This window comes from Rhinopithecus bieti, unplaced genomic scaffold, assembly GCF_001698545.2.
Source record: "Rhinopithecus bieti isolate Rb0 unplaced genomic scaffold, ASM169854v2 scaffold_13352, whole genome shotgun sequence".
In the NCBI taxonomy this organism is placed as follows: domain Eukaryota; kingdom Metazoa; phylum Chordata; class Mammalia; order Primates; family Cercopithecidae; genus Rhinopithecus; species Rhinopithecus bieti.
Window position 1 is genome coordinate 3,948,905 of NW_016808026.1, and position 26,301 is coordinate 3,975,205.

Below are 26,301 nucleotides of genomic sequence, written 5' to 3' on the forward strand. Positions count from 1 at the left end.
TCTATAGTTTTATTAATATATTTTGTCTACTTGATTGAAAGAATACTGAGGGAGAAGTATTAGAAAGTCTAAAATTCAGAGATGGTTTGTCAATTATCATGTAGATACATCAATATTTCTCTTATATTTGATAGTTTCATTACAGTTGTATCCAAGTTTAGGATTGTTACATCATTTTTCAAAATTAAAATGTTTATCAGTATCTGATTTCCCTAAAGACAAAGATCACCAATGCTGCTTTTTGCTTTAAAATGAATTTTTTGTATTACCTATGTTATTAATAGAACTAAACTAGACTTGTTTTGACTTATATTTATATAATATGTCAGTATCTGATTTCCCAAAAGACAAAGATCCCCAATGCTGCTTTTTGCCTAAAATGAATTTTCTGTATTACCTATATTATTAACAGCTAAACAAGACTTTTGATATGCTTTGTTCTCAGTTTTTAATCTTCGTCTTTTGTAAACAATACAAAATTGGATTTTATTGTCAATTCTAACATTGTTCTTCATGATGAAATAATTTCATTTACATATATTGTGACTACTGATATATTTTGATTGATTTCTACCATCTTATATTCTACTTTCTATTTTTTCACTTCTCTAATTTTCTTCCTTGCTAGTTTTGTGATTAATCAATTATTTTCCTCTCTCATCATTTTACATTTTCTGATAGTTCGGGAGATGTAAAGTATTTTTCTATGTATTTAATGGTTATACTAGACATTTGAAAATACTCAAGTAACAACAAATTTTAAAGGTTATATATATATATATATTTTTTCTCCTGAATAATACAGACTCCTTAGAGTGGTTCAATTTCGATCACTCAATTTAGGTAATGGTAGATGCTTCAGTTAATTCAATGTTGAACTTTTAATCTCACAAATTATTCATTCTTATTACCCTTTTATAAATCCCTATTAAGTTATTTTTATATGTTTACATTTTTTAGCTCATTATTCACCTTACATTTCAGAGCTTTATCTTTAAGAATATCTTTTCAAAGTTACTTTACTGAAGATCTTTGTGTAATAAAATCTTTCAGTTTTGTGTGCCTGAAGTTTGTCTTTATTTTGAACTCATTCTTAAAAGATAGTTTTACTAGATACAGAATATTAAATATCAGTTACTTTTTTCTCTGCATTCTGCATTGTCCTTTAGATCTGGCTTTTAAGTACATCTCTCCAGTGTGTATGTATGTATATATGTGTATATATGTATATATATATACACACACTTGTTTTTGTGAGGCCTTCCCCCACCATGTGGTTTGTATGAATTCCCACACCAAAACCATGTGACTATATGGCTGTGGCTAGTTTCACAAGGGAAAGTATTTTCATTTTGATTTTTTTCACAGTATACTTAGAACTAAAATTAAGACAGATAAGGTTTCCCTATTGTCTTTTCTCGTTTGCTTATTTTCAGAATGTATTGAGGATATCACCTTTTTGGAAGTGATGGTAGAGGTGGCCTGTCTGGAGCAGCTGCCATGACGCCATGCCGCTGGGGCTCCCTGCTCCATGGAGCCTTCAGGATCCAGAACAGGTAGCAGCCCCACACCTTTCTGAGTGGGAGGGGCAGGAGCCCCACCCTCCCAGGGGCAAGTGCAGCCACCCTGCCACGGCTGTGGACCCGGCCATCCGGGCACTCTTGGGGACCAGGAAGCTCCTCTTCCCCCACAGGCTCAGAAGTGTCTGCTACCTGGCTTCTCCTTGCTCCCAGTGCCTGCTTCAATTTCAGAGCAAAGTTGTGGCCAAGCCCCAGCACTGTTGTGACCTGGTCGGATGTGTGCATGCTTGGGGTGATGTTGACAGACCATCCCCCTGCCACCTCAGCCTCTGGACTTTGGGTACCAGAGCATGGAAGGGAGGCTGAGGCAGGGCTGAGGGCAGCTCAGCATGGGCCTGAAGGCGCCTCTCCACAGGAACAGCCTGGGCACCATGCACAGCAGGTTGATGACGGCAGGAGGCAGACAGGCTCCTGGGCAGAAAAGTCTCCTCTTGGCTGAGGGCTTCAGAGACAACAGGGCCACCTGCCTGCTGATAGGAGCTACAGATTCTGGGTCTCCTGTCCTCTGAGGGCCGTGCAGACGTCAAAACAGCATGCTGCATATAGCAGCTATCAACTCTGGGTCTCCTCTCTGCTAAGAGCTGCACACTCATCAGGATAACCTATGTACGGAAAAGAGCTACTCACTTCAGGTTTCCTCTCTGCTAAGAGCTGCACACTTGGCACAACCTGCCTGTGGAAAGGAGCTACCCACTCTCCAGGTCTCCTGAGAGCTATTGTAGAGCTCATCTCCACCTTGCTCACCCTTACCCTCCAGTTGTCCATGTATCTTATTCTTCCTGGACATAGGACAAGAACTCAGGACCCATTGAATGGAGGGACTAAAAAAGCTGTAACACAAACAGGGCTAAGACACGCTCCTCACCACCAACCTGCTCACCACATTGGAGGTGACGAGAAGAGAAGAAAGAAGAAGAGAAGAACTGCAGTCCTTCAGGGATCCCAGACCTAGAAGCACCTCAAGCCAGGGCTGTGACACCCTCTTGTGGCTCTGTGGTTCCTGGCATCTTCAAGCTTCTGGGTGCCACTGCATTCCCTGGTGACCACAGTGGAAGCCACTTGTACTATACTTGGTCCAGTCGCAGCCTTGCAGAGAGCGAGCGCCTCTGTGGGCACCTAGAGCTGCCTGCCCCACTGCAGCTGGTATGCATGGCTGTACACAGTGGCTGGACCTTGTGCTCACTCGCTTACCCACCCCTCATTGTTTCATGTGTGGCTCACCCTTGGCAGGCGTGGGAACTGGGCTGGTAGCAAGAGCCAAGCACAGCCTGCTAGGCTGAGTGGGCAGAATGAGCACAACTGGCTCTAGCAAAACTCAGGCAAAGGCACCACTGGCCACAGAGTTTTCTGGCTGATGAAGCAACAACCCAAGGATCCCATGACAGAAGAGTCCCCTTATAGCATTTTCAGCTATGCTATACTAGGAGTAGTATCTGAGACCTTCTAGTCTGAAATATTGTTAGAAATAGAAGTTCAAGTTGGATCATTCACTTTTAACCTCTCATATTAAATTCAATATTAAAGTAAACAAACTCACTCATTTACCTTTTCTTTACTGACAGATCCTTTCTCCTAAGAAATAACAGATTGGGAGCCTACATCAGAGAATGTATGAGTCATATAGCCTCCTTTCAAGTCCAGATTCTCCCTTCTCATACCTCCCAACAAGTGACCCTAGGCCATTTTGTTACACCTCACCTGAGTTTAATACCTCATGGTCCTTGGCTTGTATAATTTTTGCTCTTCCACAGGACCTGAGGTAATTAAAAGTCTGCCTATATGGCTTCCTCATTTTTACTTAGATAATAATGTATTAGTTCTATGTTTACAACGTAGCTCTGGAATTTTTATTACAGAACCCCCTGTCTCCCCCCAGAACACACACAAATTAGGAATTTTCATAGTATTTACCATAGCCTGATCTGGCTGCAGCATACATCTCTAATCTCATCCTTTGTTAATGACCGCATGTTCATTCTGCACCAGTCATATGGGACTTCTTGCCCTTTTTGTAACATACCCAGCTTCTTCCTGGCTTAGCACCTTTGCAGTTGTTTTGCCTTTGACTGGAATTGCGTGACTTCATCTCTTCTCAAGGATCATTGTCTCCCTTCAGTTTGTTCCCTCCCACTATCACCTCCTCAAAGATGCCTTTCCGATCCTCAAATGTATTTAAATTATCACTCTCTCATCTTCTCATATTTTACCCCAACTTTATATAATATTATGTTTTTATTCCTTTGCTTATTGGTTGACTCCTCTGCTAGAATCCAAGAGGTGAGAAGTGAAAAATTTAATTTGTCTTGTTTATCACTATGCCCATAGCTCTAGAACAAAGCCTGACAGGAAGTAGGCACTCTGTAAATATTTGTTGATGAAATTAATGTAATATAATAAACTTCAAAACTTGATAAAATGTTATTTTTATCTCAATAACTTGGTAGTTAATATTGTGGATTTGTATGAGTTGCATGGCATTTCATATAAGTGAAATGTCAAGAGACTATACCCTTTCTATAACGATGTCTAATCTATAATGATACCTAATTATTAAGTTGCTGCAAAAGTATTTGTAGTTTTTGTATGGTTGGAATTTGCTATTTGATATTGGAATACATACTTAAATAAATGTGGTTATGTTTACATCATTTTAATGCACATTTTTTGCTTTTTTGCTAATGATTACTATTTATTTTCTATTTATTTTACACTATGGAAATGATGTTACACAAAGAGCACATTCAAGCAATTTTCTTAATTGAGTTCAAAATGGGTCATAAAACAGTGGAGACAACTCACAACATCAACAACACACTTGGTTCAGGAACTGCTAATTAACACACAGTGCAGTGATGGTTCAAGAAGTTTTGCAAAGAAGACAAGAGCCTTGAAGACGAGAAGCATAGTAGCCTTCTATCAGAACTGGACAACAACAAATTGAGAGCAATCATCAAAGATGATCCCCTTACAACTACATGAGAAGTTGCTCAAGAACTTGACGTTGACCATTCTATGATCATTTGGCATCTGAAGCAGATTGGAAAGGCGAAAGAGCAGTATAACTGGGTGCCTCATGAGTTGACCAAAAATTTTTTTAAAAAGATTGTTGCTTTGAAATATCATCTCTTATTCTATGCAATGACAACAAACCATTTATTGATTGGATTGTGATGTGCAATGAAAAATGGGTTTTATATGACAACTGGCAGTGACCACCTCAGTGGTTGGACTGAGAAGATCCAAAGCACTTCCCAAAGCCAAACTTGCATTAAAAAAAGGGTCACGGTTACTGTTTGGTGGTCTGCTGCTGGTTTTACTCACTGCAGCTTTCTGAATCCTGGTGAAAACATTACACCTGAGAAGTATGCTCAGCAAATCTGTGAGATGCACTGAAAAGTGCAATGCCTGCAGCCAGCATTGGTCAACAGAAAGGGGCCAATTCTCCATGACAATGCCCAACTGTACATGGCACAACCAATGCTTCAAAAGTTGAAAGGATTAGGCTAAAAAGTTTTGGCTTATCTGCCATATTAACCTGACCTCTCATGAACTGATTACCACTTCTTCAAAAACATCGACAGCGTTTTGCAAGGAAAACACCTCCACAACCAACAGGATATAGAAAATGCTTTCCAAGGGTTCACTGAATCCCAAATCATAGATTTTCACACTACAGCAATAAATAGATATGTTCCTCATTGGCAAAAATGTGTTGATTGTATTGGTTCCTGTGTTAGTCTGTTCTCACGCTGCTAATAAAGACATATCCCAAACTAGGTAATTTATAAAGGAAAGAGGTTCAGTTGACTCATAGTTCAGCATTGCTCAGGAGGCCTCAGGAAACTTATGATCATGGTGGAAGGGGAAGCAAACATGTTCGTCTTTACATGGTGGCAGAAAGGAGAAGAATGAGAGCCCAGCAAAGGGGGAAGCCCCGTATAAAACCATCAGATCTTATTAGAACTCATTCACTATCACAAGAACGCAACAGGGGAAACTGCCCCCATGATTCAATTATCTCCACCCGGTCCTTCTCACAACACATGGGGATTGTAGGAACTACAATTCAAGATGAGATTTGGGTGGGGACACAGCCAAACCATATCATTCTGCCCCTGTCCCCTTCCAAATCTCATGTCTTCACATTTCAAAACACAATCATGCCTTTCCAACTGTCCCCCAAAGTCTCAACTCATTCCAGCATTAACCCAAAAGTCCAAGTCCAAAGTCTCATCTGACACAAGGCAAGTCCCTTCTGCCTGTGAACCTGTAAAATCAAATGCAAGTTAGTTCCTTCCCAGATTTAATGGGGATACAGGCATTGGGTAAATACATCCATTCTAAATGAGCAAAATTGGCCAAAACAAAGGGGCTGTAGGTCCCACACAAGTTCAAAATTCTATGAGGTAGTTTTTAAATCTTAAAGCTTCAAAATAATCTCCTTTGACTCCATGTCTTATATCCAGGATATGCTGATGCAAAAAGTGGACTCCCATGGTCTTGGGTAGCTCTGCCTCTGTGGTTTTGCAGGGTACAGCCACCCTCCTGGCTGCTTTCATGGGCTAGCATTGGGTGTCTGCAGCTTTTCCAGGCACATGGTGCAGGCTGTTGGTGGATCTGCCATTCTGTGATCTGGAGAATGGTGGCTCTCTTCTCACAGCACTACTAGGTAGTGCCCCGGTGGGAACTCTATATGGGGGCTCCAACTCCACATTTACCTTCTGCCCTGTACTAGCAGAGGTTCTCCATAAGGGCCCCTGCAGCAAACTTCTGCTAGGACATCCAGGCATTTCCATGCATCCTCTGATATCTAGGCAGAGGTTTGTTCCCAAACCTCACTTCTTGACTTCTGTGTGCCTGCAGGCCCAACACCGTTTGGAATTGCCAAGACATGGGGCTTGTACCCTCTGAAGCAACAGCTTGAGCTATACCTTGGCTCATTTTAGCCATGGCTAGAACTGAAGCAGCTGGGACACAGGGCATCATGTCCCAAGGCCTTATAGAGCAAGGGGGGCCTGGGCCTGGCCTACAAAATCATTTTTCCCTCCTAGGTCTCTGGCCGTGTGAGGGGAAGGGCTGCTGTGAAGGTCTCTGACATGCGCTGGAGACATTTTCCCCATTGTCTTGGAGATTAACATTCAGTTCCTCATCACTTATTTAAATTTCTGCAGCTGGCTTCAATTTTTCCCCAGAAAATGAGTTTTTCTTTTCTATCACGTCATCAGTCTGCAAATTTTCCAAATTTATGTTCTCTGCTTCTTCTTGAACATTTTGCTGCTTAGAAATTTCTTCTTCCAGACACCCCAAATCATCTGTGTCAAGTTCAAAGTTCCATAGATCTCTGGGGCGGGGGCAAAATGCCACTAGTCTCTTTGCATAGCAAGAGTGGCCTTTAGTCCAGTTCCCAAGAAGTTCCCCATCTTCATCTGAGACCACCTCAACATGGACTTCATTGTCCATATTACCATCAGCATTTTGGTTAAGGCCATTCAACAACTCTCTAGGATGTTCCAAACTTTCCCACATCTTCTTGTCTTTTGAGTCCTCCAAGTCTCTAGGAAGTTTCACACTTTCCCACATTTTCTTGTTTTCTCCTGAGTCCTCTAAAAAGTTCCAGCCTCTGCCTGTTAGCAAGTTTCAAAGTCACTTCCACATTTTCAGGTATCCTTATAGCAGCACCCCACTCTACTGGTACCAATTTACTGTATTAATTCATTCTTATACTGCTAATAAAGACACACCCAAGACTGGGTAACTTATAATGGAAAGAGGTTCAATTAGCTCATAGTTCAGCATTGCTCAGGAGGCCTCAGGAAACTTACAGTCATGATGGAAGGGGAAGCAAACACATCCTACTTCACATGGCAGCATAAAGGAGAAGAATGAGAGCCTGGTGAAGAATTCTCCTTATAAAACTATTAAGTATTGCATAAAACTATTGGATCTTGTGAGAACTAACTATCATGAGAACAGGATAGGGGAAACTGCCCCTATGATTCAATTATCTCTATCTGGGGGATATGGGGATTATGGGAAATGTAATTCAAGATGAGATTTGGGTAGGGACAAAGCCAAACTTTATCATTTTCTACTTTCATTCATAAAGACGTGTTTTAGCCTAGTTAAATTGATTTGAAATTCATGGTCCAAAACCACAATTACATTTGCACTAACCCAATTTATAAAACTTTAGTTGAGAATGTGATTATGGCACATATACTTTTGATATGAGCTCATGCTCTGTGCTTAAAACTCTACATAACAGATAGGTATACTGAAGTTTACAGCATTTAAACTACTAAGTATTGAAAGTGTGATGTGTACAGAGGCAGACTAATACTGGAGCAGTGGCCCTTAATCATTACCCATTGTAATTTCTGTTCCAGAGGGCTAAACCATTCATTAGTCACTAACTTTGGGAGGATTTCTCAAATATAGGTGAGTGAGAAAAATCTGTGATAATTGAGTTTCAAACCCAAAGGGACTAGGGTCATTTCCTACGGCATTGAAAAAATATTTCTTGAACCCAGGTCTTGATTGCAGATGGTAGACTTCATCCAGACTTTCAGTTCATCCAGAGTTTCAATTCAGTAGGAAGTATAGTCCTCAGTAAATACATTTGTTGTTAAACTATTACAAATCTCTGGGTAATCATGCATTCATGCAAGTGGTTTCATGCCTTTTATAATTTTGAATTACAGGGTCCATTTTACAGACCATTGTTATCTTAAACCAAGGCAGGACAACAAGCTGATGATAAACTATTTTTTGGCTCTAGTTTCTACCAAAAATTTTATAGCTATCCATCTTCTCTTTCAGAGTCTCTCTACTATTCCTTGGGAGGCCTCTGGGGATATCTCACATGTGCTCACAAACAGGTCACTTCTGCTATCATGTGCAAGTGCCATTTTCTTTCCAAGATATTTGCCTTCTCTGGGCCTCACATGTCCGTAAACCCTCATGAGAGCAACTCCCTTTACCACTGCTGGCTGTGTGCACTGCACAGGGAGCTGATATTCATGCCTCAATCAGGTTTTCCTGTTTTCCAGGCCCCTGAGGTACTTTTCTTGTATCAATGGCAGGTTTTGTTCTACAGATAACCAAGATGTGTTATCTACTAAGGAAGGAACATCTTTTTTCTTACTTTTTTGTGTTACACTGGTAGCAAAGCAAAAAGGTTTCACAAGGGTTTGGGGATGAAAGATCGTTTGATTCTTGTTTTATTAATTATTTTTAATATGATCATACTTTTTTCCTTAGATCTGAGACACATGCGTGGAGAGGATAGGAAGGGGAAAAGAGGAAGGAGGTGAATAGTGGATGAGCTGCAGGTGCAGATAGTATTTCCAGGGTCCTGGGAGTGTTCAATATATGGCAGATGTTAAATAAGAACCATGCTGTTTTCCAATAGGCCTATCAGATGACTGACGTGTTCATACTGGCCAATCTCAAGTGCCTGTCCTTTTCTTCTTCTTTTCCAGGTAGCTGTTTCTATTAGATGGCTCCTGGTGGAGCCATCCTACAAATGCTCCCTTCATATCCAAGCATGCTGAAATCTCAGGCTGGAGATCTGGGTATAAATATAACTTGGGTCCTCCTAAACAGCATTGCTTAGCTGTTTTATACCTACACTTTTATTTTAATATAACACTGTATTTCTTTGCTGCATTTTTTCTTTTAATTCACTTTACACTTAAATACAAGGGTTTACATTATTATCCTGAAATCTCTAACATCTGCCATCTATTTAGCTGCTTAAATCTCCACCCCTGTAATTTAAATATAATTCGGTTTTCTGTTTCTTCCATTTCTTGTTGGTTTCTTCTCATATTTAAAAAAAATTTCTCTTGTTATCTTAATTTCCTGTTTTCTATTTATGTATTTTCTAGCTGATTGTGGTTTCAGGTTTTAAAAGCTGAGTTGATGTCTGTTTCTTCTTTTTGTTTCCTTCATTTGAGGAATTTTTGTGCTTTCTGGCTTTTATCCCTTTTCAATGTTGTTAAGACTTTCTTTGGCAATTTGGCTCCCTAACCCTATTCATATACTTAAAAATTAATTGGCTAAAGATTTTGCTGACAAAATTCAGTCTGTCTTGCATGGAGCACATTTTAATTTCAACTTTTATTTAAACTTATATAATGCTTTATAAGTATTAATTACTCTACTCCCCTTCCTCAAATGAAAGTAAGGGCCCATGGTGATTGAATTGCAGCTAAAGTCTGGTAAAATGATACTCAACTCATGAGAAATGTTGGCCACCACTGGTGAGACTGTTATTGACCCCAGAAAAAAGAAAGAAGTGATGCCCTTGATACATAAGATTACTTGGCTTGAATTTGCAGAAATACAAATGTTTTGTTCTTTGGTCTCACTTCAATATCAAAGTTCTACAGTAAATCTTCCAGTTTTAAATTATCACTTTCATTTTAAGAACTTGAAGCAGCATCAGAATAAATATGAGGTATTAGTAAGCTTTAAAGTAGAATCAGGATTCTTAAGGCAATGATGGTAGTGTGTGTATGTGTGTGTGCATTTGTATGGAGAATCTCAGCTACATAAAAGAATTTATGTAATGCATTGAGCTTCTTATATATGCCTGGAATTGTATATATACCTTGGTATCTGTATATTTGATATTGTATAAAGTGATTTAGAATTTTTCCTAAAATGGGCATTTATTCCACCAACAACAGTTGAATATATTTATTCCTGAATGTGCTTCTGATATGAGGTATTTTTTTAAACTGCATTAAAAATGTCTTTAACCCACACTATAAATTACTAGAGGGGGAAGGAAAGAAGGGGATTAAGGGCTGAAAAACTATGTATTGGGTACTATGCTCACTACCTGTGTGATGGGATTATTCATACCCCATACTTCAACATCATGCAATGTACTCATGTAACAAACCTCTACATGCATCCCCTAAATCTAAAATAAAACTTGAAATTATAAAAAATAATTTTTCTTAACCCAACCTTAACTTTGGACAAATGAGACAGTATAATTTGTCACTGACAGAACTCAGTGCTGGCTGATCAATCACACACAAGCCATCCGTAACAATGTGCAGGACAATCCTTTCTGCAGGACTGGCCATCACAGAAGACCATTTCCACCCATTATACTTTCCTGGGCACAGTCTATACTTCTGCTCCCCAAGGATCCTGTTTCTTTTGAGAGCTCCTCTCCACCCCTTTCCTATTGGCATTCTAGGTCCACTTTCACACACCACTCCCTTCCTCCTTGCGTAGTCCTACGCTTTCTCTTTCTCCTTTGGCTGGGGATATCTGCCATGCGGTTTCAATCGTTCTTCCTTTTCTCTATGTGAAACTGGAGAGTGTTCAAATCCAAGGAGGGTTGAGGACATTTGCAGGGAGACAATTAAAACAATTCTGATTGATCTCAGTGCCAATTCTCTAGAGGCAAAACAGATTTTGGTATAGCTAGGATGGCTTGTCTCTTGCAGGACATCTGAGTATTATTTCACTGGAAAGACCTTCTATCTCTTTTTTTTTTTTTTTTTTTTTTTTTTTTGAGACGGAGTCTCGCTCTGTCGCCCGGGCTGGAGTGCAGTGGCCGGATCTCAGCTCACTGCAAGCTCCGCCTCCTGGGTTTACGCCATTCTCCTGCCTCAGCCTCCCGAGTAGCTGGGACTACAGGCGCCCGCCACCTCGCCCAGCTAGTTTTTTGTATTTTTTAGTAGAGACGGGGTTTCACCGTGTTAGCCAGGATGGTCTCGATCTCCTGACCTCGTGATCCGCCCGTCTCGGCCTCCCAAAGTGCTGGGATTACAGGCTTGAGCCACCGTGCCCGGCCTTCTATCTCTTATCTTGCTCTCGGGTACAGTGAAAAGGGCCTCTTCTTCATTGTCCAGGCTTTCTACGTGCAAGTTCCAGAATGTGATGGTTGTGTTTTATGTTCCAATGTGAGGATAAAGAGAGAAAAACTTCTTACCTTCTGAAATGGTTGAAAATGAATTTGAACACATCAAAGAACCATTACAGATGGTGTTGGGCAAATCATAAGTAGAAAATCATAACATTCCTTGGTAAGTCCTGGTTTGAAATCCATTGGTTTAAAATGAAATTGAGAAAGTAGATCTAGTTAGGTAGAAGCAAAGATGACTATCAGCTTTAGCTGATGATATTTTCCCAAACCTTCCTTGAGCAAGTCATTCCTGCATATGGTTAGTGGGGAGCCTGTGGCTTTTGAAAGAATTCTGCCTGTGGGCAGACTTCCATCAAATTGAGCAAATAATAGTTCACTCTCCACCTGCTCAGCATAATGGACATTTTCAATGTTTTCTGCACTCTATTGTGCTCTGGAGTTAGGAACCTGGGCTTGAAGATTTGATTATTGATGTGTGTGGTCATTTGAAATATTCTTGGACTCATCTCATCTGCTTTTGGCAGAACTCAAAGTTAAGTTCAAAATACTGAAGGCAAAGCAAAGCAAGTGACAGCTTGAAGTGTTCTTCCGAGATTTTTTTAAAGGACACTTATATGAAATTCTGTGTATTAGGAAAATGTACATTTCAAATATAAATGAGAACATGAATAAATAAAATAATCACCATAGTATTTAATCCCCATAACAATGATTTGATTGTCTTTATTTAAAAGATGCCTAAAAATAAAAGCCAAATCATATTCTCAATGAACATTGATTTAGTAATTTTTAAAATTCTAATGGAGTATGCACTAGTTCTTTAAAGCCTAATATGATAAAAATCTCCATGCTGATGAACTTAAAGATGCATGTTTTACATCCTGTCCCTGAAAAGCAGCACAAGAAAAATAACATATGCATGCTATACAATGCCCCCTACAGTGATTGGGGTTAATGTCCTAAAATATTATTGTTGCTTTATCTTATTTAAACCTCTGAGGTTTAGATTCATCCAATTATCATAAGAATATAAGCTTAGGCTTTTAGACTTGAGTCTTTAAATTAGAAATGACTTAAACAGTATAGAACAGTGTTTTATGAAATGTGAGCTATAGGACAATAGTGTCTAGAAGTATTAGTATATTTTAAACACAGAAAGTTTAGTTTTTATAAATAATTGGGAAATTCTTGGTTAAACAAATTTAAATAGGATTCTTTATTAAAACACTATAATATGCTAAGATACTTCACAGCTCTAGATAGCATTTAAGCAATAAATATTTATCTAGTTCCTACTGTGTGCCAGGAATGGTACCATGCTTTGCTCAAAGAAACATCAACAAATCAGACATGGTTTCTGTCCTCACAAGGTTTCCAAAGTAGTGGGAAGATAGATATTAAACAAATGAAAATGTAAATATTTAGATAGCAGTGAATCATAATGTACTATAGAGGGAAAGAATAAGATGCCATGAGAATGAAGAAGAGGTATCAATTTAATTGGAGGATGGATTTAGGAAAGTCCTCCCACAAAAAGGGTGATCTAAACTGAAGCAAGAAGTGGGAATTAGCCACATAAAGAGGGGTATTTACATGGAGTAAAAAAGCAAATTTAAAGCTTCAAGGCAAGAGAGAGTTTGCTATATAGGAGAGAAAAGGCCAATGTGGTTAGATCTAGCAAACAAGAGACTTGAGATGAAGTAGGAGAAATAATTAAGGATAAGCCCATGCAGTATCTTACAGATCATATGAATGATGATTTTATTCTAAGTGCAAAAGTTTTAAGGAGGGAACTGGTGTTTAAAATATCATTTTCCTGAAAAAGATATTTAGAATTCTTCAAATATATTGACCATGAAAATTTATTTTAATGATAAATTTCCTGAGGAAATTTTGGAAAATATTTTGGCTAATACTTTAAGAAATCCTACTCTAACCAAGGACTGTGTATCAGTTAACAACTCCAATTGTATGGGACCAAAAACAGTAAAAGAGACTTCAATCAGTTCAAATACAATTATCAGCATCAGACATATTCAGAAGGAGGGCTGTCAACGTAGATTTGCGGCTCAAAGGTTATCAGTTTCCCTTGCTCTCTCGCGCTCTCTCTCTCTTTTATTTTTTATTTTATTTATTTATTTTTATTTGTTTTTGAGATGGCGTCTCACTTTGTCACCCAGGCTGGAGTACAGTGGCGCGATCTCGGTTCACCGCAAGCTCCGTCTCCCGGGTTCTGGCCATTCTCAGGCCTCAGTCTCCCGAGTATCTGGGACTACAGGCACCCACTACCATGCCTGGCTAATTTTTTGTTTGTTTGTTTGTTTTTGTTTTGTATTTTTAGTAGAGACGGGGTTTCACCGTGTTAGCCAGGATGGTCTGGATCTCCTGACCTCGTGATCCGTCCACCTCGGCCTCTCAAAGTGCTGAGATTACAGGCGTGAGCCACCGTGCCTGACCCAGTTTCTCTTTATCAGTCCTTACTATTCCTATTTTGGTTTTATTCTGAGGCTCAATAATACAACCCCAGAATGCCAGGATTTTTCACTGTGGTTTACAAGGTAACTGAATCATCTCCTCATATGCTCCCAGACAGAATGCCAGTGAAAAAGAGAAACTTCTCCTGTAACATTTCAGAAAAATTCCATTGCATTTTGCTACCTATCACAGAAGTACTTGATTTGGATTTGTGTTCCCACCCAAATCTCATATTAAATTGTAATCCTCAATGTTAGAGGAGGGGTCTAGTAGGAGGTGATTGGATCACGGGGGTGCTTTTCCCTTTGCTGTTCTCATGGTAGTGAGTGAGTTCTCACAAGATCTGGTTGTTTAAAAATAAGTAACACCTCCCCTTCACTCTCTTCCTCCTGCTCCTGCCATATGAGAGGTGCCTGCTTTCCCTTCACCTTCCGCCATGACTGTAAGTTTCCTGAGGCCTCATCAGCCATGCTTCCTGTATAGCCTGCAGAACCCTAAGCCTATTAAACCCCCTTTTCTTATAGGATTACCCAATTTCAGGTATTTTTTATAGAAGTACAAGAACAGACTAATACAGTGCTCATCTGGGACCCAATCATTCATATCAAGGTATGGTACATGTTGATCAGTTTAGGCTTAAGTAACCTGTAGCCCTGCCTATTTGGATTCCCACATATAAACCTGGGATGAATACTACAAGAAGAAACAATGCTGGAGAAGAAGAGTGCAAAACTCCATTACAGATTTTTTTTAATTTTAGCGTTTAAAATTACATGAATATATTTTGAGTAACCATGTATTTCCTTTTGAAATATGGAAAGGAAATGCAATAAAGCTTCTAAAATAGTACTATCTAAAGGACTAAGTAGGGCACAAAACCAAAGTGCTTTTTGTTGCTTCTGGGTGGTTACAGAAAGTAGAAAAATTATGTAACAATGAAACAGGATACTTCTGTTATTACTACTACTTAATCCTTCACCCCATCTGTAACTACTACAGGGAAGTTATTCTATCTACACTAGTGAATTACTAAATAAATGAAGTTATGTAATTCATTAAAATTATTGCCTGCATCCCTACCATTTTGTGTTTCCAAATACATATACCTTTCACTGCATCAGACATATGGCTAAATTTGCTTAGACTTCTGCTCAGACATTTCTAAGGAACCTAGAAAGGCATATGCCTTTATAAAAATACAAGTCTTAAGGATTATAAAAGACGATTTCATGGTTAGATTCTTTGGCCAAAATGTTCTCCAGTCCATTTGGGATAGTAATAAATATTGGAATTTATAAGAGGCAGTGTGTCAGACTCCTAACCATATAAAATAAATTTTAAAAGTATAAAAGGAAAAAATGCTCTTCCATGAGATAAAAATATGGCCTAAGTGTATCAAAGTAGACTTAGTTAAATTGTGGAGCCTGAATAAAAACCACAGGTCAAGGAAAAGCTATGACCCTTACAGCATCAACTAGTAACATATTTTTAGTCCTACAGATGGTGGTTAACACTTTTGGTCACTTAAACTTTGTTCTTCATTTTATGACCGTTGTACGAAAATAGCTGGGGCCATAGCAGGGAAGGAAATTATCAGGGAGGATTTTGTGGATGAAATGAGAATTCGGGGAATTTTTTAAAAAGGGGTATGAAAACATGTGGCAGATAATCCTAACAGGGAGTCAAATACAGGGGCAAAACAGCTTGACAGATAGAATCGTATTGTCGTCACCTCAAAAACAGTCTCTATTTCCCTCTAATACCAAGAAGTGTCCTGTAGCAAATTTCTTAAGGATTTCTAGACTGGTAGACAACAAAAGCCAGATGGTGTTTTCTGATTTCATTCTAGGTATCTGTGTCCTTCCAAACATCCCTCTCATCTTACAGAAAGAAAACTAGATTTGCCTTTAGACATGAAGAGAAAGGAAAGTATGCTGATATTCTTTCTCTTCCTCTTCCTCTTTTTCTTCTTTCTATCCTTCTCCTACTACTTCTTCCTCTTTTCTTCTTTTGGTCCTTTTAAACTAGGAACTTAGGTATGGAAGTTTGGATGCAGGTGGGTTTAAGCATAAATATTGTATGAAGGTACTTTAAAAAAGCAATCATGGAGTATTAAAAAACTTAGCATATAATTTATATCTATTAGTTGTCCAGTGACATTTTTGGAGAGTTAATGCATAGGCATACCTCAGAGATATGACTGGTTCAGATCCATACCACCACAATAAAGCAAATATCACAAAACATGTCACATGAATTTTTTGTTTTCCAAGTACCTATAAAAGTTATGTTTATACTCTACTGTCATCTATTAAGTGTACAATAGCATTATGTCTAAAAACACAATGTATATATCTTAACTAAACAAATATTTTATTGCTAAAACTGTTAAGAATCATCTGTGCCTTTAGCAAGTTCTGATGTTTTTGTTGGCGGAGGGTCTTGCCTGGATGTTGATGGCTGCTGACTAATCAGGGTGGTAGTTGCTGAAGGTGGGGATGGCTGTGGAGATTTCATAAAATAAGACAACAGTGAAGTTTTCTGCATTGATTGACTCTTCCTTTCATGAAAGATCTCTCTATAGAATGAAATGCTGTTTCACAACATTTTACCCGCAGTAGAAAATTTTCAAAATTACAGTCAATCCTCTCAAACTCTGCCCCTGCTTTAACAATGATGTTTATGTAATATTCTAAATCCTTTGTTGCCATTTCAACAATGCCATTTCAACAATGCACAGCATCTTAACCGGGAGTAGATTTTATCTCAATAAACCACTTTATTTGGTCATCCATTGAACCAGCTCCTCATCCGTTCAAGTTTTATCATTAGATTGCAGCAATGCAGTCACATCTTCAGCTCCACTTCTCATTCTAGTTCTCTTGCTATTTCTACCACACCTGCAGTTGCTTCTTTCACCGAAGTCTTGAACTTCTCAAAATCATCCATGAGGGTTGGAATGCGTTAAAGTTGGTATTTCCAAACTTGTGTTAATGTTGATATTTTCACCTCCTCCCATGAATCATGAATGTTCTTAGTGGCATCTAGAATGATAAATCCTTTCCAGAAGGCCTTCAGTTTACTTTTCCCAGGTATAACCTTACAAAAGGCTGTAAGTATATGCTGAAAAATTTATTTACAGTAAAAATTTACTATGTACTATATATTTTATAGTGTATACTAAAATTTTTATTATATTTTATAGAAGTAACCACAGTAACATAGTAATTTTATAGTATCTAAAATTTACTATTTACCATATATTTACTATTTACTTATACTAAAAATTTATTATAAGTAAATTTACTATACCTCTGGCAGTTATAGCCTTACAAAATTTATTTCTTAAATAGTAAGACTTGAAAGTCAAAATTATTTCTTAATCTATGGGTTACGGAATGGATGTTGTGTCACCAGACATGAAAACAGCATTAATCTCCTTGTATATCTCCATCAGAGTTCTTGAGTGAACACGTGGATTGTCAATGAGCAATAATACATTGAAGTAAATATTTTTTTCTGAGCAGTAGGTTTCAAAAGTGGGATTAAAATATTCAGCAAGCCATGATGTTAACAGATGTGCTATTATTAAGGCTTTCTTGGTGCCACTTGACCATTTATGGAGTACAGGTAGAGTAGATTTAGCATAATTCTTAAAGGTTATAGAATTTTTGAAATGGTAAGTGAACATTGTCTTCAACTTGAAGTTACCAGCTACATTAGCCTCTGACAAGCTAGTAAGCCTGTTCTTTGAAGCTTTGAAGCCAGGCATTGACTTTTCTTCCCTAGCTATGAAAGTCCTAGAGGGCATCATCTTCTAATATAAGACTATTTCATCTACATTAAAATTCTATTGTTTGGTATGGCCATTTTACTTAAATCTGGATAACTTGCTGGAGCTTCTACATCAACACTTGCTGCTTCACCTTGCATTTTTATGTTACGGTCATGGCTTCTTGATTTAAACCTCATGAACCAACCTCTGCTAGCTTCAAGCTTTTCTTCTGTAACTTCCTCACTTCCCCAAGCCTTCACAGAATTGGAGAGAGTTAGGGACTTGCTCTAGATTAGGTTTTGGTTTAAGGGAATGTTGTGGCTGGTTTGATAATCTATCCAGGCCACTACAACTTTCTCCATATCAGCAATAAGGTTGTTTCACTTTCTTATCATTTTTGTGTTCACTGGAGAAGCACTTTTAATTTCCTTCAAGAACATTTCCTGTGCATTAGAAACTTGGATAACTGTTTAGCAAGAGGCTTAGTTTTTGACCTGTTTCAGCTTTCAACATGTCTTCTTCACTAAGCCTAATCATTTCTAGCTTTTAAAAAATAGTACACATGATCATTTAATACACTCATATAATTTATATGCATCAAATAATTGTACTTTGAATATCCGTTACCTAAATATTTACCTTTTATTTATAGTAGAAACATTTAAATTTTTCTCTTCTAGCTACTTTGAAATGTATAAAAGTTTATTGTAAAGTATAGTCATGCTACTAATCTATCCAATAATACTATGGCTTATTTCTTCTATCAAACTGTGTATTTTTAACCTGTTAATCAGCTTTAATTTAAAGGGAGAGACCTGTGTCTCTTCTTTTCACTTGAACACTTAAAAGTCTTTGTAGGATTATTAATTTGCCTAATTTCAATGTCGTTGTTTCTCAGGGAAAAGTGAAGAGGGGACATGGGGAATAGCTAATTGGTGGAGCAGTCAGATCACACACATTTAGCAATTAAATGTGGCATCTTTTACGGGCACGGTTCATGGTGACCTCCCCCAAGTTCAATAGTAGCATTGAAGATCACTAATCACAGATCACCATAACAGACACAATGATGAAAACGTTTGAAGTATTGTGAGAATCACCAAAATGTGACACAGAAACACAAAATGAGCATATGCTTTTGGAAAAATGGCACCACTACATATGCTTGATATGGGGTTGCCACAAATCTTCAATTTATAGAAAATGAGATATTTGTGAAGCACAATAAAGCAAAGTTCAACAAAATGAGAAATGCTTGTATTCTTATAAAAGTCCAAATGTGTTTATCCCTAAATAACCACCTCTTAGTTTTTGTAAGAAAAGGGATGAGTAAATAGCTAATAATCACATGACCCTGTAAAGTAAAGGAAGCATGTTTGGAAATCCTATTAGAATTATGTATTAATATAACTTTCACAATTATTTCCTGAATCGTACAAAATCCCATGCATAATGTTCTGTTGATGATATAAATGCTTTTAAAAATTTATCAAGATATATTAACTCAAGCAAGCCATACACATAAATGAACAGTGGTCTATTTCTGAATAATTTCTTGAAAATAAAGTAGTATGATATGTTTATTCTTTGTTCCAAATGATAGATACACTTTCTCTATAGAAAGTGAGATTATTAACATTTATATATAAATGATGCTAAGGTGATGCTTAAGTATAAAGATATTTTTAACAGAACAAGCATGATTTAAGCCTTCCCAATGCCATATACTGTAAATCATCAGATATTAGTAAACTAACATTTATACTAAAATTTTGGAAGGATATTTTCCCACTAGGTAAATTACCATAAATGTAGCAGTTTGGAAACATGGTGTCTTATAAAAAGAGAGCAACCACGATGTTTTGTTTGGTGTCACATTTTACATTGAACACATTATCTGAGTGTTTTAATCTGCCACGTTATTTTTAAAAACAGACAAACTAGGAGGGGATAATGAAAAATGTCTATTGGTATCTGGCTAAATTCACATTAAAGTAGAACTCAAGAATTCCAATTTTCTTTCCCTTAATTTGTGTTAAAATGTGGGTTTTCTCTTAAATATACAGGTCATGGGATACAACATTGCTTTTAGCTAATCTTCCTTGGCCCCATCAAATGGTCAAATAGAAAATTTGCATATTTACCAGTTTACCTCCCCTACCTTTGGGATTCCCCATGGCAGGTTCTACACAGTTTTTTTCACAACAACTGTGAACTTCTGGCATACCAGCCTAGACCTTTTGCTTGAATCTCTGCAGGACAACATGTAACTAATTCCTCCTACTCTCATTAAACCAGCTTCTCTACACACAAGACAAGCAAATGGATTTATCTATCTATGATCCAAGCCTCAGAGCTTTCAAACAAGCTGTTTTGGTGCCAAATCAAAGAAAAGTCAGCAGAGATAAAATAGCAAACTTCCCTTGCATAATTTCTGCCCCCTCCCATTTGCCAAATGCACTGAATCATGCTATAATTATCCAAAGCACAAAGTCTGAGGGTAAATATTAACAAGTGCTGATTTTTTTCTATTCAACATTTCCATTGTGCATTTCTTCCTCTCCACCTTCTTCATTTAAAGTGTGATTATCTCCCATCCTGATTATTATATTTTACTTTCCAAAAAATCAAATTCCAGCATCAACCCATTATTACTAATTATTGGTCTTTTGCCTTCCTTTCAGAAAACATGGCATCCTTTACTTAAGGATCTTGCAATGTTTGCAATTACACTTTTAAATGAGCTTCACCTTTCTAAAAGTAGGCAAGATATAGCCAAGAGTGATTATACGAAAGATAGATTTGTGAAAGAAGTTATTAAATCAAATTGGTCAGGATTCTTCCACCTGCAAGTGAAAGATAAAAATAATTAAAACTTTCCTAAATTAAAAAAAAAATCATTCATGGCTAGATCTAGATCTAGGGGCTCAAATAAAATCAGCTGAACTTCTATCTATCTTTCAGTTTGGCTTCTGTGTTGGCTAGGTCACAGAAAGCCTTTTTTGTTCTTCTGGTGGTTGCCAAGAGTTTTAACTTACAATCTATCTTTTTATCATTCTACCCAATGATTTATACAAATGTCATAAAACTGTGTCTCATTGTCTTTTACTGGGACACATGCTTATTCCTGAGCAGGGACAGGAGACCTGGGGGCTCTAGTTGGCTGTATCTTGGTGACATTCCATCCCTTGGATCTAAGGGTAGAGCCAACTCCCTAAAACCACATGGACAAGAGTAGAAAGGGGGACTTGAAAAAATTAGGGGACATTTTGAGAATCCCAAACCAACCAATGTGAAGTAAATATGACATGAGGAAAAATATGTAGATATGTCAGTAAGGAGTATATGTATAATATAAACAAATAATCATGAAGCTCAGTACATCATGATATAATATTGGAAATATTTTACATTAGGCAGTAATAATTTATTATTCTTTATTTTTTTCAAATACATAATATCTAGGGTTATCTAGAGAACTAACAAAGAGTAGATGAAATAATTTTGCATCAGGATCTCATAAGTGTTTGATTTTCTTTTTCCCCAGGAACCAGTGACTTTATTTTCTTTAGAAATGTATACAAAAAATTCCATGTTTCCTCAAGGCCCAAGCCCATTCACAGTAAGTCTCACAATGTCCAAACTCTTCACTATTATACATTTTCTGCTGTCCACTTATAAATATTTTTCAAAATAGTCACAAATGGTATACTCAGGTGCTTAAAGATGTACTAATAACCAGGAACATAATGAAACATGGGTAACAAAGATAATGATTACAGTCTATAATTTATACCCCTTTCAGTTGTATTTTGTTGCCTCTAAACTAACAGCAAGTAAAGTTCACAATTTCATGCAGCAGCCACTTTTGCTGAAGTGGAGTGTAATCAGCATAGTTATCATTAGGGTACACTGAAAGACACAGCTACTCTTATTGAAGAGTAGTGCTCTAGACACAGAAACAATCTGCATTTTGTGAACAAAGAAATAGATTATGAGTGGTGATTGGTGACCAAGAAGTATACAGATTAATATAGGAAGAAGAAGACTAATTTGTAAGTCCAGAGACTTGACTTCTGGTCATAATTTATTAACTTGCTGTGTGACATTAGGTAAGCATTTCACCTATCTGGGCTTCGGTTTTCTCATTTTCAAAGTGGGTATATACATGTGTGTGTGCCTTCCATTTTCTAAATTCACTTTGATGTGCTGAGATTCTATAATCCACCTGGAGGAGAGGAAAAAGGCATATAGATTAAGTAAGCACTTTTGAGAACCTGGACCATTTGCATCAAGGCTAGTAACTGTGCTCATAATAGAAGTATTATAGAAAGATACCATGCTTGGGAGAAAAATGGCATTGGCAACAACAGAATCCAAAATCTCCAAGATAACACATGCCCCAACATAAGGCAAGAGCTGAACAGAGTTGGAGAAGGCTGGCAATTTTCTTTACCCAAGAAATCAATTACAAGAAACTAAATAGTTCCTTACTACTATTCACCCTTCCTATTATGATGATCGTAGCCAAGGGGCTCTCTGATTTCAGTTATTGGACCAGCAGTAGGCTCTTGAGGCAGAGTGGACTAGTGAAGTTTTGATCAGGGATTTGGATTTGGCAGGCAAATAACAAGTAATTTTCCTTCTTAAATGGATGAACTTATAACCTTTGGGAGTTGTTAATGGTCATGACCTCTACCATGTGGTCAAGAGAAGGGAGAGAAAACGAGTAGAGAGAAGGACAAAGTGGATATTCAGAAATGTGAATAGGTGAGAGACAGATAATTCTGTTGGCTTTGAAGTTTCTCTTCCAGTTCTTCCTGAGACCAGCAGCATTCCTGTCCTTGAGTTATATAAGACACCCTAGTATTATTCTGAATTATTATTAAGGAAGTTTTTTCTTAAGTTAATTTGAATTAGTTTTAATTAATACAAGCTGGTGGGAAATGGAAGCTTTATTTTCTGGTGGTAACTTAAGCTTTTTAATATTTCCTTTAACTCTTGGCATTTCTGTTGATGAACCATTGAGTAGATACTAGGTACTACACATAGACTATTTTCTTTAATGCCCTCCAAAATTCTATGATGTGGACAATATTATCTCTTTTATGCAGAAGATTAAAGTGAGGTTTAGAAAAGTTACCAAATTCACCCTGAGTTAGATGGCTATTAAGTGGTGAGGCTACTTTCTAATGGGCTTACATTAATTGGATTCTAACTCTGATCAGTTATCTCAGGTCCATGCTTTTAACCACTATTTCATAAGACTAAATAAGGTGTGAATTGCTAGTTGGAAATTCAGGTTGAAGAGAATGTATCAAATGCTGATTTTCCTAATACTTTGCAAGTTTTCAAAAAAGGAAATCAATATTGTTTTGAGTCAAGAATGGAGATATAAGGAGTGGTTGATTTTTAGGGAGTTTGATGTCAAAATCAATGTATCTTGTTATGTCAGATTCTGCAATTCTAAGTATTGCAGCTCTTATGGAGTTGTTTAAAAAAGGAAATTATGTAAGGGTTAGTTCATTTAGAAATGCAGTCTGTGCCTCATTTAGCTGGTATTTACAGTGCCAGAAGTCAAAAGCTACCACTTCAAGAGTTAGTGGATTCTCCCTCAATGAATTTCTCCAAGTCTGCAGGACCTTATAACTCTTTCAAGTCTGGCTGTATTGCTTTCACAAGGATTTTAAATGACAGACCTCCAGTTGGCCACAAACACATTCTTGTACAATTCCTTCACTGATGTACTCTTAACAGTTAACCGAACTGTTAACTTACTTTTAAACAAAACTGAATATTTGAAATGTCTGACTGCTTCCTATCAGTATAAAAATGTAAGTTTGGACAACAGCTGCAATTCATTTCATTGAGGATTAAGTTTTGCCCAAAGAAGGGGAAAAAAGTTGTCTATAACAAGGGAAGAGTGATGTTCTCAGTGCAAAGAAACAAATATACCCACAGCTTTTTAAATATTGGTTAACATAAAAATGACTTTGAAGAATAAATGAGAAACATTCTTTCTATTAAATTCATCTTATTTCCAGGTGATGAGTAGCATCAGACCATAACTATTGTAAAAGTATTAAAGAAAACGGAAGATAGGATTTGAAGTATATTACAAAAATTCAACAGCATTCACTACACCATGGTTGGCCAAACATTGTAAAATGTCACAGTTGCTTTATAAAGAATGAGAAAAGTATGCCTTTGAGGTCTTTTCTCATTGAAAGCCCTTACAATCTTTCCTCTTGATGAACTAATTGGTATCTTTTCAACTGACTAAGGTTATATAACAATATTAAATAGATGTAAAAGATTTTACAAACACTCATAAACCACCACTGCAGCCTAACAACTCTCTCAAATATGCACAATATCGTAGCAGTAAATGTGAAGGAAGCTCCTACGGCCACTGGTCGGACTTCTTAGGGCTAACGTCTTGGCCAAGTCATGGATTTCAAGATCAATCATTGCTTTTTACATTCAGAACTGAGCATTCTCAGCCCACCTAGCAAGGATCAGTTTCTTAATAGCCAACTTGCTCATTAAATCTTCCAATTAGTGTTTCCAGAAGCAAAGCACAGAGGATGAGAGACGTAATTTCAGAGCCAGCTGGCCAGTGTGAATCCAGTATGAAGCCAGCTCTCCCACTTGGGCAAATGGCTTAACCATCTTGTGGTTCAAATTGATAATCACGCAAATGGAGATAAGTACTAATTCCAACCTCATAGGAACATTGTAAGAAAAATATTAATAATTAGAAGACCTGTAGCATTGTAGGAAGCACTATTTAATTGTTCAATATAAAAGTAAAACGTACTCATTTGTTCCAGCAGTATTGATTATGTGCCTACCAAAGGCTAGTTAATCACCATGCTTTGCTTGAGATAGGTAAGGTATCTGCCCTCATGAAGCTTTCATTCTGGTTAGAGAAGGAAGATAATTTGAAACATAAATAATTAAATAGACATCATTTTTCTAGGTATTGATACATGTTATGAAGAAAATAAACTGAGTGATGAAATGGAGAAGATTTGAGGTGGGGTGGGGAGCAGTATTGAATAGAGATAGTATCCTTAATATTTGAACCAGGGCCTGAGGATGAGAAGGAACCAGCCATGAGAATCACAGAAGGGAGACTGGGAAGAATGAGGCAGGATAATCTTGGATGTCCAGAACTTTATTGTGAAGGAAGAGTATAGTAAGAGACTGAAGGGCCCAGCAACGAACTGATGATATAAGACCTGGTAGGTCACCCTAAGAAGTTTGTGTTTTATTTTCAATTTCAATGAGAATGTATTTCTATTATGGCTCTTTTGGGTACCCAAATTCGGGTAAGCAAATTTTACTTAAACAAGCAAAACAATTTTGTTGCATATGACCAAAAAATAGTGAAGAAAAAAAAATCTGGTCCAGGCAGAGCTAGATCCTGACTTTCAGTAATAATTTCAGGACAGTTTTGGCTTCTCTATGTATTTACTTTCTCTATTTTGGTTCTACTCTCAGGCAAGCTTTTACCTTAACATGGGAGAGATGACTACTAGCATGTCCACACTAACACCTGTTTTCCATGCATAAACAATTCCCAAGGATGACCCTTATTGTTCTGCACTATCACAAACTCACTTGGGAACCAAGCACTTTGACTCTGATCTACTGTGCCTCATTGACTTGCCCACCCAGAGCTAGAGGGTGGAATCAGCCTCACAGAAACCTCTTAGGAATGAACACAGATGGTGGATTTCCCAAAGAAAAGCTAAAGAGCTCCCAGCAGAACAAGAGGGAATGGATTCTGTGCAGGCAATCACAAAATATTTTTTATCAGATATTTGAAGAATTTTTAACAAAGTAAGTGATATACTCTTGGCTACATTTATGAGGTACAATCTTTTTGATCCACCATTTGTTCATCCAAGAATATATTGTTCTTATTATTCTATAACTCAAAGTAGATTTTCTATTTAGCTGCCACTTTTCCTGACTGCATAAAATATAATTTTAATGCCAAGTAAACTCAACTTAGGAATTTCCTCATTCATATCAATCCTCTTTTTTTTACCTGAAATGATCTGCAATCCAGTGAGCTTTTGTAACATTATGTATTTATGAGGCTGGGTTTGAAGGATCAGGGATATGGTCCAAGCTCCTAATGTGTCCATGCTGGCATCCACTCAAATGTACATTATCCCGACCCTACATTTTGGCATCCATCTTCACTGGCATCTGTGGAGAGGCAAGTTCTCATCTGATATGCACCCGTCCATGCACACAGGATGCTCTTGGACTCTCAGAGGAGTTGTGTTAGTCCATTCTCACACTGCTATAAAGAACTGCCCAAGACTGGGTAGTTTATAAAGAAGAGGAGTTTAATTGACTCTCAGTTCCACATGACTGGGAGGCCTCAGGAAACTTACAATCATGGCAGAAGGGAAATCAGGCACATCTAACATGGTGGCAAGCAAGAGAGAGCAAAGGAGGAACTGCCAAACACTTACAAAACCATCAGATCTCATGAGAATTCATTCACTACCATGAGACAGCATGGGAGAAACTGACCCCATGATCCAATCATCTTCTAC

At 37.6% G+C, this 26,301-nt stretch overlaps 1 long non-coding RNA gene across 1 annotated transcript in view; it reads left to right on the forward strand.

The window, feature by feature from the left end:
* The window catches only part of LOC108537585 (uncharacterized), an 18,758-nt gene extending 16,571 nt beyond the window's left edge, over nt 1-2,187 (forward strand). The window contains exon 3 of the long non-coding RNA XR_001887858.1: nt 1,437-2,187. This is a non-coding gene — a long non-coding RNA (uncharacterized LOC108537585). The remainder of the gene's footprint in view (nt 1-1,436) is intronic.
* Nucleotides 2,188-26,301: the final 24,114 nt, after the last annotated feature.